Below are 16041 nucleotides of genomic sequence, written 5' to 3' on the forward strand. Positions count from 1 at the left end.
TAACACATCGTATGTAGCCCCTACCAGGAATCTAATACGATTCTCCTCCATACTCCACAGGTCCCTCCAACTAAGCTTCCTCTTCTCTACACTTTCCCAATTCAACCACTGTCCCTGCTTAGCCTGGGCCACTACCTTTGCACCCCTTAATATCTCCTCCTGTCTACGTATCTGTTCCACGACCAGCTTTCTTTTGTCTTTGAGACCTGCTTTATTCCATACCGATTTGCCTGAGCCAAGCCCCCGGCCAAACTGAACATTACCTACAATCTCTGCATGTCTAAGAGCTGCCTCAGCCTCCTGAACTGCTGATCTTGGGTTCCACTTCCTCCCCTTGGTTGGATTTGGAACCACACCCCTAACTACCACGTCCTTACTTCTAGATAACAAGAGCTCTGTCCTGACCTTGGTACATTTAAATTCCTCTGTTAAACTAGATACTGGCAGCTGAAGTATCCCTTTTCCATACAATGCAACACTACTTAGGCACCTAGGAGCGCCCAACCACTTCCTAATATAGGAGCAAACCAACCTTTCAATTCTCTCCGCAACAGATATTGGAATTTCATAAATTGACAATGGCCACATTAACCTAGGATATAGCCCAAATTGCAAACACCACAACTTCAACTTTCCTGGAAGTTCTGATTTATCTATTCTATCCAATCCTTCTGCCACATTTTTTCTAAATTTTACCACTTGTTCCTCATCATTCAACTCCTCATTGTACCACCTACCTAAGCTCTTTACTGACTTTTCCCTAATTGTTGGGATTTCCTCATCATCTATGACAAACTTCCTATCACTTAACTGCCCTCTATGTAATAAAATGTTTACCTTGATGGACAGTCCACTGCACTGCTTGTTGCAGGAAGCAACTGCTGCTGGCTGGCAGTTGGCTGGCAGTTGGCTAGCAGTTGGCTAGCTGGCTTGTAGTGGTGGTGGGGTAGAAAGTGTTTGAGACACTGTGAGTGTGTCTAACTGTATAATAATAATTCAAAAAGTACTTGATTTGCATACTGCAAGTAGAGACCATGAGTAACTATGCCAGAAAGAATGACGAGGATTCATTCATAGGTGGCACTATACTAAGCATTTCAAAATTAAAATTTTGCTTTTCTTGAGGTTGTGTGTATGCATGTTGTGTGGATGCATGCATGTATGAGGTCACAGCTATTGTGAATTTGCACTTGTCCTTAATTTAATGTGAACTGTGAGTGTGTCTAACTGTATTTTTCTTAATTTAATACATATTTACATTTTTTAAATCTTGTAATGAATCATTTAAATATTTTGATTAATTTTATTGAATAAATGGTTGCTACGGCAGCTAGGGTGCATTTTTGCGATGCCCCAATATCCAGATTTGTTTGAAATATATCCACCAACACATGTACCAAATTTTGTGCTTTCATCACAAAATGAACGATTGCTGTGATGTATTGACCTAAGCCACCCCACCACTGAACAATGAACACTGCAGGAATTCTAAACAGGAGAAGTTTCAGCTTGTTGCAATCTGCAATCCTTTCCCTAGATACCACTATAAAGCTTACACACTGGACCTATCCATGACCATGAATTTTTCCTAACCTAAAGTTTTTTGTGTCTCTGAGCCTTATCAAACTATAACAGTAGTTGATGATTTAATATATTTTGTCAATATTGCTTGGAGGACATGTTGAAATATCTTAAGAGCTTAAGTTGGCACTAAATCTAAGTAGAATAGATTCAGTTGAGCGTGTGTGAGGGATCTGAGGGATTTATGGTTTTGTTTTTAACCAAGCATCCTGCAGTTACTACTTCCCAACTATTTTGGTACGTCACCTTGAAAGAATCCTATATCCATTTGGTTGTGACCCCGGGATCACAGGTTACATATGTTCATAGCATGTGAGCAGCTCTACCAAAGTGTGAATATTCTTTTTTAGAGTCAAATTTCAATTAATTTAAGAGTTTTCAAGAGCTACCCAGAGAGAAATATATCAAAGCCAACAAGGGCAAATTCACTACAGAGGGCCAAAACATTTCTATTATGTGAAATGTGCTGTAGCTTCACAAATGCTGCCAATTCGAAAACATATATAAAAATCTAAAGCAAATACAACAACTGAAACATACTGCAAATGAAAAAAACGTGCTGCAGAAACCCAAAACCAATACATTAACAGCAAACACAGACACAATGCAACATGAAAACACACAAACCCCAAAACTAATGCAACAGAAAACTGTTGAATATTTATAATACTATAAAAGACTAAGGCCAAATATAAAAAAAAGAATATATACCCTTTTATGTAATCTCTTTAAAACACTTTACTTCAAAACACTGTATTGTCTAGTCTCTCTTTTGGGTTGAAAATCAAGCAGTTCCACATAGCGCTCCCCCTAGAGGCCTGGAGAGAGTCCACTGTGTTGATTGGATACGCAGCGTTTTTCTGTTGCATTTGTTTTGGGGTTTCTGTGTTTTTGACTTTGCATCATTTCTGTATTTGCAGCATTTTTGCTGGTTAATATATGTGTTCTGGCTTTCTGCAGCATGTTTCCGTTGTATTTCTGTTGGAATTAAGTATGTGTGTTTGAGTTGGCATCGCATCTGAAGCTGCAGCACGTTTCTACTAGTGGACATGGTTGGGCGGCTCTAGCGCAATTACCCTTGTTGCCCACTGTAGAAAATACCAAGAATTAAAAAAAAAAAAAACATCTAAAGAAATAAATAATTTCGCAGACATGTCTTTTCTTTCCTATCCTGGCAATTGTTTCTCAACCCCCCCTGTGACCCCTTAGAGATTCCCCTCAGGTCAGAAACCATTACCCAGCTTGTCAACATTTAAACTACAACAGGTGGGAGAGCTGTCTTTTACAATTGTAGGTAACTGTAATGCTGCTTCTCAGTGTGAAACATGTTTGATCAATTAATGGTCAAGTGTATAGGATTTAGGGGGATATATCGGCAGACATGGAAGGTAATGAGTATGTTTTCTTGAGTGTATAATCTGTATATTTACATACAGAGCGGGCCCTTTTCCATAGAGTCTGCCATGTTGTTTCCACAGTAGCCCAGAACGAACAAACCAAACACTGACTCTCGATAGAGCCATTCCATTTTTGTGTTTTTGCGTCAGCCACCATAGTTCCACTCCACTTTTGGCACAGGTAAGAAGTTCACTTGGTTGCAATCTGCAACCTCATCGATAGATTGCCACTAAATCCTACTCATTTAACCTTTAATACCATTATTATTTAATATTAATACATATTGTTTTGCTACTGTTTATCAACAGGAAAAAGAACAGTCTCCTTTTTGAGCTTCCTGGAGATCTCTTGCACACCAAAAGCCAACAAGTGATTTTTCTCCAGGCGAGTTTGAGGAACCCTCAGAAACCAAAACCGGGGCGATCCCTAAAACTGACTGAACTGCTCAGCTGTGTATGGCCACCCCTGCTGCCAGATTTCTCCTTTGCCAGCTGCTCTAGCCTAATTAGCCATTTAAAGAATCTCCATGCCAGAGGAGATGTGTTTCCATGTATGTGAATTTCACTCACCAGTCTTTCACTTCAACATGTTTCCCACCCTCCACGACTACAAATCTGCATATGGCGCACATCTGGGCCTTCATTCATGAACATTCAGGGAACTGAGGTGGTTATCTGATGAGAGGAACACACAAGGAAATCTGGCAGGCCATTTTGCTTACTGTGTGACAGACTCGATGTTGACAGAGAGATGGTTTGAGAAGTAAATGCATCTCAGACCCCACAGGGCTCAATCAGGTTAGTATACACAAGTGCTTTTGTTATTTTCCTGTTTAACTGTGAAAAGTGGCTCTATTACATCTTGTGGCACGAGCTGAAACGATGAGAACAGTTTGTACCGTTTGATTATTTAAAAATGAAATCAAAGAACAGCCCTTGGTTTATAATGGATTTACGGCTTACAAAAATAAAAAGACAGATGCAGACACACACATATACACACACACACACACACACACGCACACACACACGCACAAATGCAAACAAAATCATCTCTAATTGGATTAGGGCAGCTCTTTGGGCTGATTCACTGACCATGGAGGCCTTGTCCTCTGATAAGTAGGGATCTAACCAGCGCTGGTTGTCTGTGTACTGACCTCCACAGTTGCTGAGCGTCCACTGACACCTGACACAGCCAGCTTATTCTCCCCACTGGAGCCTAATGTCTGCTGATGGCGGAGACCACCATCCCCTCTTTAGTTTGGGTGCAGTGGGCCGCGTACACATAGGCCAAGCAAGTCTGTCACCCTCCATCCACCCACCTCTCATTAGGACGAGACAACCTGTTTCTGTGCAAATGACTCTTGCTGTATTCTATGCGGGTGGTGGCTCAGGGGTTTCCCACTCACTGTGTCTCCCTGGATGATAGATAATAATTAGGCCCAGGGCTGTGCTAAAATACCCTCAGAGTCTGGTTTGGGTTGGATTTATACAAGCATTTAACATTATGTGGCTTTTAGAACAATTTAGAAAAATTATACCCCACTGTTAGTGGTCTTAAGTTGTGGTTTTTCCCATTACATAGAGCATGTGCATGGCAAGAGCATGTAGCAGCATGAAACCTGCATGATATTAATAGTATGCACGGCAGCAAATTTGGCAGGGTGGTGGCCAACTCAGAGACCCCACCAACAGTGCTGCACTTTTCCCATGCTCTGTACAGTCTATCACCTATAGCCAACTAAGTTAGCAGGTTTTAAACCTGGGTTAGCTACAAAATATGTGATTAATTAATTGCTCTTGTTCTTTTTAGGGGCTCAGATGGAAGATGGTATGATCATGAATCAAAGTAAAGTTAAATTACTTAAACTGCTGTTGGAAAACTGACAGATAATTTAATTTACAAATGTGTGGACCTTTTCACGATGTCATGTACAACACTGGAACACAGCTCATTTCATTACAAAACATGCATGAAGTGTCTAAGTAAGGTATTGGGCCATCACGAGCCCCCAGAATAGCTTCAGTCCTGAAGCATAAGTCTCATGAGCCAATCCAATCACCACAAAAAATCTTAACATGTATGTTTCTGCAAACACTGATACAATAGATTCGTTATTATGTTGTGGATATGTTGAAACTTTACGTTTCAACAACGCTGTGGTTGATGTGTAGGTTTAGGCACAAGAACCATTTGGGAAGGGTCATGTTTTGGTATAGAATAACCAGTTTTGGTGGCAAAAACCCTGCTGGAAATGCAGCAATGTCTCAGTCTCAGTTGCTTTTCATGGCACTCACCCCAGCACAAAAACAGTGAAACGCCCATGTCTGAGGGCTAATATGCTGCTGAAAACAAAGCAATGGATTGTCAAAAAACACCCATGTTTGGTGGCTAAAAAATCAACTGGAGACTGTTGGTATTGAACAGTCTGCAGTGGTCTGCAGCTTGGCAGGCTTATCGCCTAGTTGTCACGCCATCCACCATCCCCTCAACCTCCTCATGACAAAGTCAGTATGAAACATGCAAATGTAATATGCAGTTGTGATTTGCAGAAACATACAATGCCAACATTTTATTCTGGCAGCTGGGCTGCGTGAGCTCTACTGGAGGAATGAACACAGTTCTCCCCACAGATATTCCCTCATTTGGTGTTCTGATTATGGCGGTAGAGATTCTGACATACTGCGCTGAAATCTTCAATATCTGGCGATCTATCATTACTATCAAGCACAAACTGGAGATGGACTAACAAGGCAGATTCACAGACTCTGATTATAGTTCAGGGTCTTTAATCAAGTTCAGGTTGGTACAAGGGTAATCAGTCATTCAGGCAAAAGTATCTGAATCAATAGGCAAAAAGGGTGGCCAAGAGGCAAGAGCAAGATAATGGTTACCAAAATAAAACAGGAAACACAGGGATGACAAATAAACATGAACTCGGGGAGCTTGACGGGTCATGACAATTAGAGCATCTCCAAACTCATCAAATCATTTAGCAACTCATTGCCCTAAAGTATATTGAGTGATCTTTATTTCTAAATTATATATCTCCTCTCATTTATTCAGGCTTTTAGCAATTCTAGCGGCATGTTGGTTGGTTGGTCCACTACTTTGGTACTGCTTGAAATATCTTAACTACTGGATGGATTGCCTGGAATTTTTGTACAGACATTCATGGTGTCCAGAGGATAACTGATGACTTTGATGTTCCCCTTACTTTTCCTCTAGTGCCAACCACATTTGTGGTTTTGAGTGAAATATCTCGACAGTTATTGCATGAATTGCCTTAATTTTTTGTACGGACATCCGTGTCCCTCTCTAGATAAATTGTAATTTGTCCAGTACTTTCGTTTATTACCACCTGCCTGCCTGCAAAACTAATAACATCTCCATCGGCCTCAGCTGTACTTTGTTTTTAGGGCAAATTAGCAAATGTTGCATGCTAACATGCTAAGCTAAGATGGCGTACATGTTAAACATACCTGCTTAACATCAGCATGTATTGTCATTGCAAATATGTTAGCATGGTGAAGTTATCACATACACACAAGCAGAAACCACTATAAAGTGTTACATACCACACACACACTGGCTGGTATGCGCTTACACCAGTAATGAGTAAATTGCATTGAAGTTGGAATTGCTTTTAGATGTATATTTTATGATGTTTAATGGTTCAATGTCATGACTAGAAAAATGAAAACAAATAGGAAATGAATGTTGTGGAGTACAAAGTTAACCAACAGTAATGTTTATCAGCTGCTGCCTGGTGTTTGGTTCAGGAGTTGGTACAAATAAAATTCATCAAATGTAATCAAGTGCAACAAGTCGATAGTATAAAACACGATGAAATATAATCAATTGCAGCTTTGCAACAGTCTATGGAAGCACAAAATTCCACATTCGAAGTCAGGACCAGGACGCTGTCATTTGGATGAGCAGGAACAAACAGCAAATGAATCAAAACTTCACAGAGCGGATGCTCAGTCCTACTACATGTCAACAAGACGACATCAAATCTTTAAAGTATTTTGTTGTTGGAAAAGGAAATTAATCATTTTTCTTCCTTACACATAGTTCACCAACAAAATGCTAAATATGATCGATCTCTCTTTTTCTGCACATGCTCATCTGACAGTCCCGTCCAATTATGGTTAGAAGAAGTGGGGGATGATGCTCATTATGATGGGTGGAGAAGCTTTCTCTATTCCTCTCCGCTTTCTGACAGATGCTATAATTCATAATGTGAGCGGAAGATTGGTGCGTGTTAAGTACCGAGCATAGCCTACACTCTCATTCGACTTAGCTGGTGGTCCGTCTGAATTATGGTTAGGGAAATGTTTTCTGCATGTGTGTGTTTTTAACTTTTAAAAGGACAGAAAGAACCACTCTCGACAAAGCTATCCTAAAAGCATCCATTATGTCCTGCCTCATATGCTGTCTATGAACACCACATGTTGCTGGTCAACGGCATGAAAAATACGACTTTCTAAATCACTTGTGGCAGGTTTACAGTACACTTCCCTCGCTGCGTGTCTGTCCTGCTCTCTCTGTGTCTGCCCTTGCACAAACACACACATAAACGCACATATAAAACCACACACATACATATGCAGTGGCCAATATGAGACACCATCATTCAAGTATTCAAGGAGATAAACTGACTGTAGACGGCAGGGGACAACATTGTTGTCTTTTTTTCTGTGCGATTGGAATCATAAAAGTGATCACGCACATGCACACACAACTTAAACTGTCTTTATGTCATATATAAAGCTGACATCTGTCAACAGTGAAATGAACAGCACATTTCTATCACCATGAATTTAAAATGTGCTCTATAAATTATATTTACACTGCTTTGAAATACAATGTGAACAAAGACTAAAAGACAAAAATGATCCAAGTTAGAAATACTTAGATCCTTTAGATTAAGGATAAATTTGGCAATATTCTATATATGTCTCACAGTCAGCAACATGTGAAGTCCAAAACCAACGAAGAATTGATAACATGTATTGTCTGCGTAGTTTACCCATGATATGTCTTATTTCTCTGTGCTGTAGAGTTCCATTGTTCTCCAAAAATGAACACATGATTGAGCCACACTGTTGCACTGAGTGACGTGTTCCTTCATTATGATGAAATATGGGCACTGTAGCTTATTTTGGGTCAACCCCACAGACACCGACCTGTTGCTGTAAATACTCACGAGACCAGAACACCAAATTTGAGGTGAAAATACAGCCCAATAAGTACACTACTTACTCCTGTTTGAGTAATGTTTAAAAAAAAAAGAAGTAAAAATACTACAGTAAATCAATAAGTCTCTTACAAAAGTAAGGGCATATATTCATGGCCTTTTATTTTCTTTCTTTCTTTTTTTTTTTTTTTTTTTAAGATTTAGATCTTAGTAAGAAACAGTGGGCTTGGGGCTGAGTGACAGACCATGGCACTGTTGGTTTTGGTATTTAAAGTTTCTGCAAACCATGTATACATTAATTTATATGTTATCATGTAGTAGTTACACTGAAATGTTACATTTCTTTGTGCTCTAACAGTACTGTGGTTAACATGTGATTAGGTTTATAGGTACAAAAACTACTTTGTTATGGTTAGGAAAGCATCATGCTTGAGCTTAAAATACCTACTTTTGGTGGCACAATTGAAGCGATGGCTCGGTTAAAAACAACTGCTTTTCATACCATTATCTCGGAAGAAAAAGCAAAAAATGTCACAGTAAAAAAACAACCACTATTCACGGAACTATCCCGGTAGAAAAGCAGCAATGGCTTGGTAAAAAAGAACTGCTTCTCATAGCACTATCCTGGCAGAAAAAGCAGCAATGTTTTTGTAAAAAACTGCTGAAACAGCCATGGGTTGCTAGAAATAACCCATGTTTGGTGACTAAAGAGCTGTATGAAACACAGCGACAGGTCACTAAAAAACACCAGGTTTTTGATGTTTGTTGGTCTCGAACAGTGGTCTGCAGTGGTCTGCAGCTAGGCAAGTGTCTGATATCTGCCATCCCCTCCACATCCTGATGACAAAGTCAGTTCATACACATGTAATCAGAACTTCGTCATTTTAGAAAATTTTGTATGATACATATGTATTGTACGAATGTAATGCATTTGTTGTTTGCACAAATGTACAATGCCAAATTTTTCTTTTGGTGGCTGGGCTGAGGAGCAACATTAGCATTACCATAGAGTTGTGTCAAACATTCACTCTCCTATTAGCTCTGTTTTGTTCTCCACCATCTCCTGAGGGAAATACATGGCTCTTTAGCAGCTAAATGCTCCCATATGTGTACCAGCTAGTTGCAAAGTTTGTCTGCTGTTTGGTGCTGAGCAGGTGGTGTTACAGTGGCTTTATCAGAGTTAACTCCTGCGGCTGAAAACAACATCAATGAGAGCAGAGTTTGCAGGCCTTTTAACCAAAACAATAGCCTGAAAGATGCAGTCGTGTTTTTTATCCAGTTTTCATGTTAAAAATAAATGTATCTTTTGTATGACAATTTAGTAATGTCTTGTTTTTTCCATTTTTCCATTGGTGTTGCTTTCTGTTCAAACTAAAAACAATTTACACACTAATGTGTATTGCAGTGTTCTAGTACCTGGATTTGCCAAAACACAAACTTAAATCAGTCTCGTTCTAACTGTAAAAAGATGTATATTGAGTTATAGTTGCAGCTCCCATTATTCCTCCAGCCAAGAGCTTAAGCTGGCTTCACTGTTCTTCACCAGAAAAAATGTATCTCTTCCCCACAGAATAAGTCAAAACTTTCATGTTAAGTGTGTGTGACCTCAAAATGGGAGCCAGCCCTGCTTATTAAACCAAAGCATAAAAATTCAGTAAAAACTGATAATTGTTTAGTCCAATTTTCCAGCTAAACAATGTTTTGAATCAATCATATCAAACACAATATGTCCTCAAGAATCTGTTTGATTGGTCCCTGTTGAAAGAATCAAAGTCCACCGCTGCCACAAACCAATATGGGATTTAAATCTATGTGGCCATGTGTTGAAACACCCCATCAAGAAAAGTGACCATAAAGCCAGGCATCTTTGAATCTGGGACAACACTAGGTTACATCAACACTTCTATCTCCCACCAGTTGGGCTTTTGTTGCTGTTTCTGCCTGGTGCCGTTCTAAGATACAAATCCAGTGACTGTAGACGAGTCATTCATAATGTAAGCAAAAACAACCTCAAAGCAACCAATGCCTGGGGTTACAGTAACAAACGAAAATGCAATGAAAACCTCAAATACTGTCTAATATTCTACACCGTAGGCCCATCTAATGCACCATAAGTCTGCAAACTAAACTTGAGATCACCACTAAATCACCACTAAAGCGCCTCATGATCAAGAAATGAAATGGTTGATTAAGTTGACCTGACTCTGGATGAAGACACCACTTCCATTTTGGTAATGTGGCCTTTTGATGAGGCCAAGTGTGAAAATAAGTGGGTCATGCAGTATTATGTGCTTGAATGTATTCATTGCTTGTGTATGGATGTAATAATACTAATAGTTAAAGTATAACATGATGTCAACATATCTTCATACAAAGCTTCACATGATGTGTTATGAAAATTGTCACGTTACATACTTAACGTAAATTTACATAGATTAGGTTTAAGAGAAGAAACATGGTGACGGTGTATCTTCAAATAATAGAGATTTTACTTGGCTTCACATGGTCATGAACACTGGTCTCCTAGGGGAAAGTCCTGTGTTTGTTTGAATATCAATAACTGTTAAAGGTTTAGTGTGTAGAATTTAGGGGAATCCATAAGTGCTGAAATTATTTAGAACATGTGTATTCCCTTTCTCTGCCTTCAAAACGGCAGTCCACTAACTAATGTGTGATTATGCCTATTATGCCTATTATTTTCATACAGCCTATGATTGCAACCAACTGAAACTTCTCGCATATGCCAAGCTTGTAGGAGAAATACGGCGAAAACGCATCAACCACCGTTGATTTGGTTTGTCCATTCTGGGCTACTGTAGAAACAACATGGAGGACTCCTTGGAAGAGGACCCACTCCCCATGTAGATATAAATGGCTCCTTCTAAGGTAACAAAAACACAATGATTCTTATATTCAGGTGACTATAAACTAATGAAAACATAGTATTATATTAGCATAATAGTATTATATTGCATTTTTGCTGATACATGTCCCTAAATCTGGCTGGACCTCTAAGTTTTTCACATTGGGGGGGGGTTTAATTTGGCAGTCAGTGACATATATTTGTACCTAAAATTAAATTTGTTTTTATACTGAAAATAGTGTGTCATTAAAAGTTCCACCAGCAGGAGAATTAAGTATATTTAGCACATGCATAAGGAACACTGATGCTAAACACTTGTGACAGTATGCAGGCAGTTCAGCTTTGCCTTGCTCAGCGGCACTCAGCAGGGACATGACGAATCCTGCAGCTACAAGCTCACAGCTGAACTGCACCAGCCGGGCTGGTAGGTTCATCATCTTCCATTTACTGGTCAGCTTCTTTAGATCATCCTGCACAAATGAAAAAAAGTATTTTCTGGCAGAATCTTATGAGCAAATCATTCAAATACAAAGTTTGACATCACTGTAATAATTACATTTTCACTGAGTCCAGAAACCAGCTGTAGAGTTGTTTCTAAACATCCAGGACTCTTATTGTGAAGTGATGAAAACCTCATAAAAATATGTAATACTATAAAAACAAATTGATCAGATTTTGAAAGAAAGAGTTATGGAAGGACACTAAATGTGCTCATACCAGCGACAATACATATTTCCACTGAACACGAACTGGAAAATAAAACTGTGATGGAGGGAAAATGAGGAAAAGGGGGATTGATAAAAGAGACAATGTATCCCAGCTGAGTAATGTAAGTGGCAGATGAATTGAAAACAATATCCCATCCACTAGGCTTGCCAAATTCAGTTACAGATTTCAGCTTTAACCTATTGGATCCCTGGAGCTGTTTTGAAGGGAGTGAGCAGGAAAGCAAACAGTATTAATCCTCAAAAAGTTCAAAATATCTTCCTGTCATAACAAAGGATCGGGCCCTTGTTCTGCGTAAAGTCTGCAAAATAATATTAAGTGCAGATGTGAAGGAAGATGGAGGCATAAACACTGGGCCCTGTCTTTTCTAAATGTTTAAAAATGAGCCCTAATGCAGAAGGGCTGTGGGTATTTGCCCAGCTGTTGGATAAATAAGCAGAAAGATTCAAAGGCTGGATAACCTCCGCCAATGCCCATCAAACCAAACAGATGAGAGAGCGTAGTAATCGGCTCCATTCTCAAATGAGACAACACTGACTCCAATTAGCCTTCAGTCCCAGATCCACAGGGGGAGAAGGGTGGAGATCTGAAAGAGGAATGAAAGTGAGAAGCTTATATTTTACTGAATGCATTCTAAAGATAAGTAACAGAATAAACTTTATTCTCCTTTTGGTGTCCAATTTATGTTTTGTTAAATGCACTAAAATTCCTTACCTTCCAAATAAACCAAAAGCCATGACTGAATGTCAGGGATTTGATCATGCTGTGGATGTAGATAAAAACTATGTCAATATGGAGAGTTGAGGAATCACATACTGACATCCTTTGGTCTTTTCTTTTACAGTTAATGTTACTACAACTAGAAAACTGGATTGTACCTTTACAAATTGTAAATACGTCTGCTGTCTCAGGTGTTTTCCAACATCTGAGTGTACAAAAATTACATGCTGAGTTCCCCAAGGCTCCATATTGGGGCCTTTTTTGTTTAACATCTACATGCTTCCATTGGCTCAGATTATGATAAACAACAAAATATCTTACCGTAATTATGCACACAACTGTGCGACACAAATTTACATAAACATATCACCAGGGGACTATGGTCCAATACAAGCTCTGACTGATCAACTCAGACATATCAACAAATGGATGTGCCACAATTTTCTTCAATTAAACAATGACAAAACTGAGGTAACAGCGTTTGCAGCCAAGGAGGAACAATTAAATGTCAGCGCTCAGCTTTAATTAGCAATGGGGTAGTCATGGAATCAGACCTGAATTTCAATAGCCACATTACGACAGTTGCAAAGTCAGCTTACTATCACCTGAAGAAAATATCAAGGATGAAAGGACTTACGTATTTGGAAAAATTTGGGCTGGTGGACTTTTTCCTTAAAAAGACAAATAAACAGTTTCAACTTGAGGTAGTATATTGATTGTAAGCAGAGGCATAGCACTAAATTCTTGGCCTTTTGCATATTCAGTCTCTGTGGGCCCCCCCGCCCTTGGTCTCTTGATCCATGTCTCTCTCACTGAGCTTTTAAAAAATTTTGTTTACAAAGTCGGTTTGCTTTCTTTACCTTTCCTGTCTTTCTTTCTTTTCCTTTTTGGAACCCCAATTTCCCTTTCTTGGGGAAAGACATGACAGTGTATGTTGGTGCTCCAGAAGCATATGCAGTCACTCAGAGATGAATCTTAGTGCAGGTGTGGACTTAACCATTTTGGGCCTATAAGGGGTGAGAGGGGCCCCAGAGAGCTTTCACAATTGTTTATACAGAGATCAGTCTCTCAACTGATTTATTTAGCCAATTTTATCGGCACTAATTACTTAAAAATAAAAAAATTACATACAAAACCAAACCAGGCTTCACGAGGGTCCCCCTCCCATTTGGTCGTGTGTAATCAGCTAGCATGACATGGTCAGCTTAGAAAAAAGCTTAAAAAATCAGCGCCATACAGTAACGTTGGCTTCCAATTATTTTCACCTGTGGAGGCAGCAGGGGGGCCAGCATTTGTATCAGAGGGGCCACAGCACCCCCTGCCCCCCCCTTGGGGACACCACTGTCCAGTCATGCAGAAACCTCATCACACTTAACAACACTGTCTTACCATGTAATGCAAGGCTTTCTAAGTCTGTTTGTAATTAGATCAGTTAATCAAAGTGGATCAGCTGTTTTCTTTACAAACACTGATGTCACATCCATACATTTCAGCTCTCTGCATTACGGAGGATCCTCCACTTCGATGGCACGCTCTCCTCGGCTTGCTGTTGGTTAGCAGATGAGCGACTGCACCCTCACTCACATTCGGAGTGAAAAAAAGGCTTTGATGTGCAGAAATAATTGGCAGCAGGATCCCTCTGGAAACACATAGGACATCTTTCAAGAGATTCAAGAAATGTTTTCACTACTGTTGAGCTCACTGGCGCTTGCTCCATGCTAGATTGGAGGGGACGGGGTGCACAGAGCAGTAATTAAAGCGAGGTGGAAGAAGTGAGCTGACATTCATCAGGACTGAGAGTGGGGGGGGAGCTGATGCTGAGCTCTGAGCCAAACCAACAGTCTAATTCTTCATCTCCAGTTATTTTCTTGGCATTTTCTTCCTCTGAAGTTTGTTTTGTCATGGTACGGGCCAATATTTTAGCCCAATCTCATACTTCCACATTTAATCCTCACTATTGATTGTACAAATACAATTTTCAAAGTTATTATGTAATTAAATGTATGTTTTGCTGCTGGAAACTTCAAAGAGCCGGCTGTTTCTGAAGACATCGCTTGCCGCTGATGTAATAATTTCCCTGGGATATTTAAAATAAACACATTAGGCCTGAAAGAATTCAAAACTTGTCTCAGACTATAATGCCTGGCCCTGTGATTGGCATGCATGAGGCGTGGAATGCCACTTTTCAGTGGAAGCCAATGGTCGCCTTTAACAGCCCGCGTTTCCAAGCTCCCATGCAGTGTAAATTATAGGATAATAGGGTGCAGGCGATTGCAGACTCTGTTTATTCAATCCATTTCTTCACACAAGTTCCCATTGCCTTTTTCCTTCTCTCTGCCGTGTGTGTGGTGGTCCTCTGATCCTGCTGACCCTCGCCATGTGTTTTCACTTTCAGCTCTGATCTCAGCTCTGCGACCAGCGGGGAACCAAATACAAATTGAACAGTAACCATTCACAGGCCACTCTTTTTTCATACCACCGTTAAACCCGCTTTGTCTTCCTCAGGAGGAGCTCAGGGGATAGATGTCCCTGGTTTGGTCACGGGCCTCAAGTCGGTTCCCCTTGCAGCCATCGGGTCTTGTTGTAGACATCCAGCAACAATGTGGTTTACTGCACTTCATAGCACATTTGACATCTTTTAAATCACATTACTCCCCTAAAAGAATCAACAGGCCACAAAACACAAGCTAAAAATGAAAACCTTTAAATGGGCATAGTCTTTTCTCAAAGCATCTAGAATGACGAGCCGAAGCCAAGAGAAAAAAAGTGCGCAGAGGAACAAATCGCCAGTGTTTGGGTGGTGTGCTTTTTATTATTTCAGTTAAGGTGAAGTTTTCATTAGTCCCATAAGCCCCCCCACCCCCAACCTTTGAAAACGAGCCCTTTTTCTGTGAAACTCGCTGGACAGCAGCCGCTCGCAAGTGGCAGGGTATGTTTGTTCAGCTTTTATTGGGAGATGTGGTTTGAAGAAGTTAAAAAGAACCTTTTTGTTGTTCTTGGGGTTCATATTTTCTCTGGAGTTGCTCCACGTGCAGTGTTTGTTCCCTCGACTGAAAATGAAAGGGGTAAAACCTGAATGCAATAACTCACCTAAAGTGAAGACAAACTCTCAGAAGACTCCACGGATAATTTCTCAGATAAGATATAAATCAAGCAGGGTGCAAACCATGAGCTGCTGGCTTTTATTGAAGGTGATTGCCAGAACTTGTGTTTAGACAGTTTAACTTCATGCTTTAAATGCCCGGCTGAGACTTAGTGAACAATTTAGTGACCTAACAGGATGTAAGCCCAGAATTACACCAAAGCCATGATGTTCGATCGGATGATACGGTGCCGATAACATCTACAGGCTGTTGGTGTAATATCAATTGTGGACATATTAATACATTGCGACAAAGTGCACTAAATATCCCTACATATGGGTTTGTAATATGATTTTCAATAATCTTCCCTTCACTGGGATTCTCCCTCGGAGCCTCTTTATTAGAGTAAAAACACATTCATCACCTGTTTCACATTAAAGTTTCACGCATGCAGCCCCAGCCCCTTG

The sequence above is a fragment of the Epinephelus moara genome, chromosome 9 (assembly GCF_006386435.1).
Source record: "Epinephelus moara isolate mb chromosome 9, YSFRI_EMoa_1.0, whole genome shotgun sequence".
Classification (NCBI taxonomy): Eukaryota; Metazoa; Chordata; class Actinopteri; order Perciformes; family Serranidae; genus Epinephelus; species Epinephelus moara.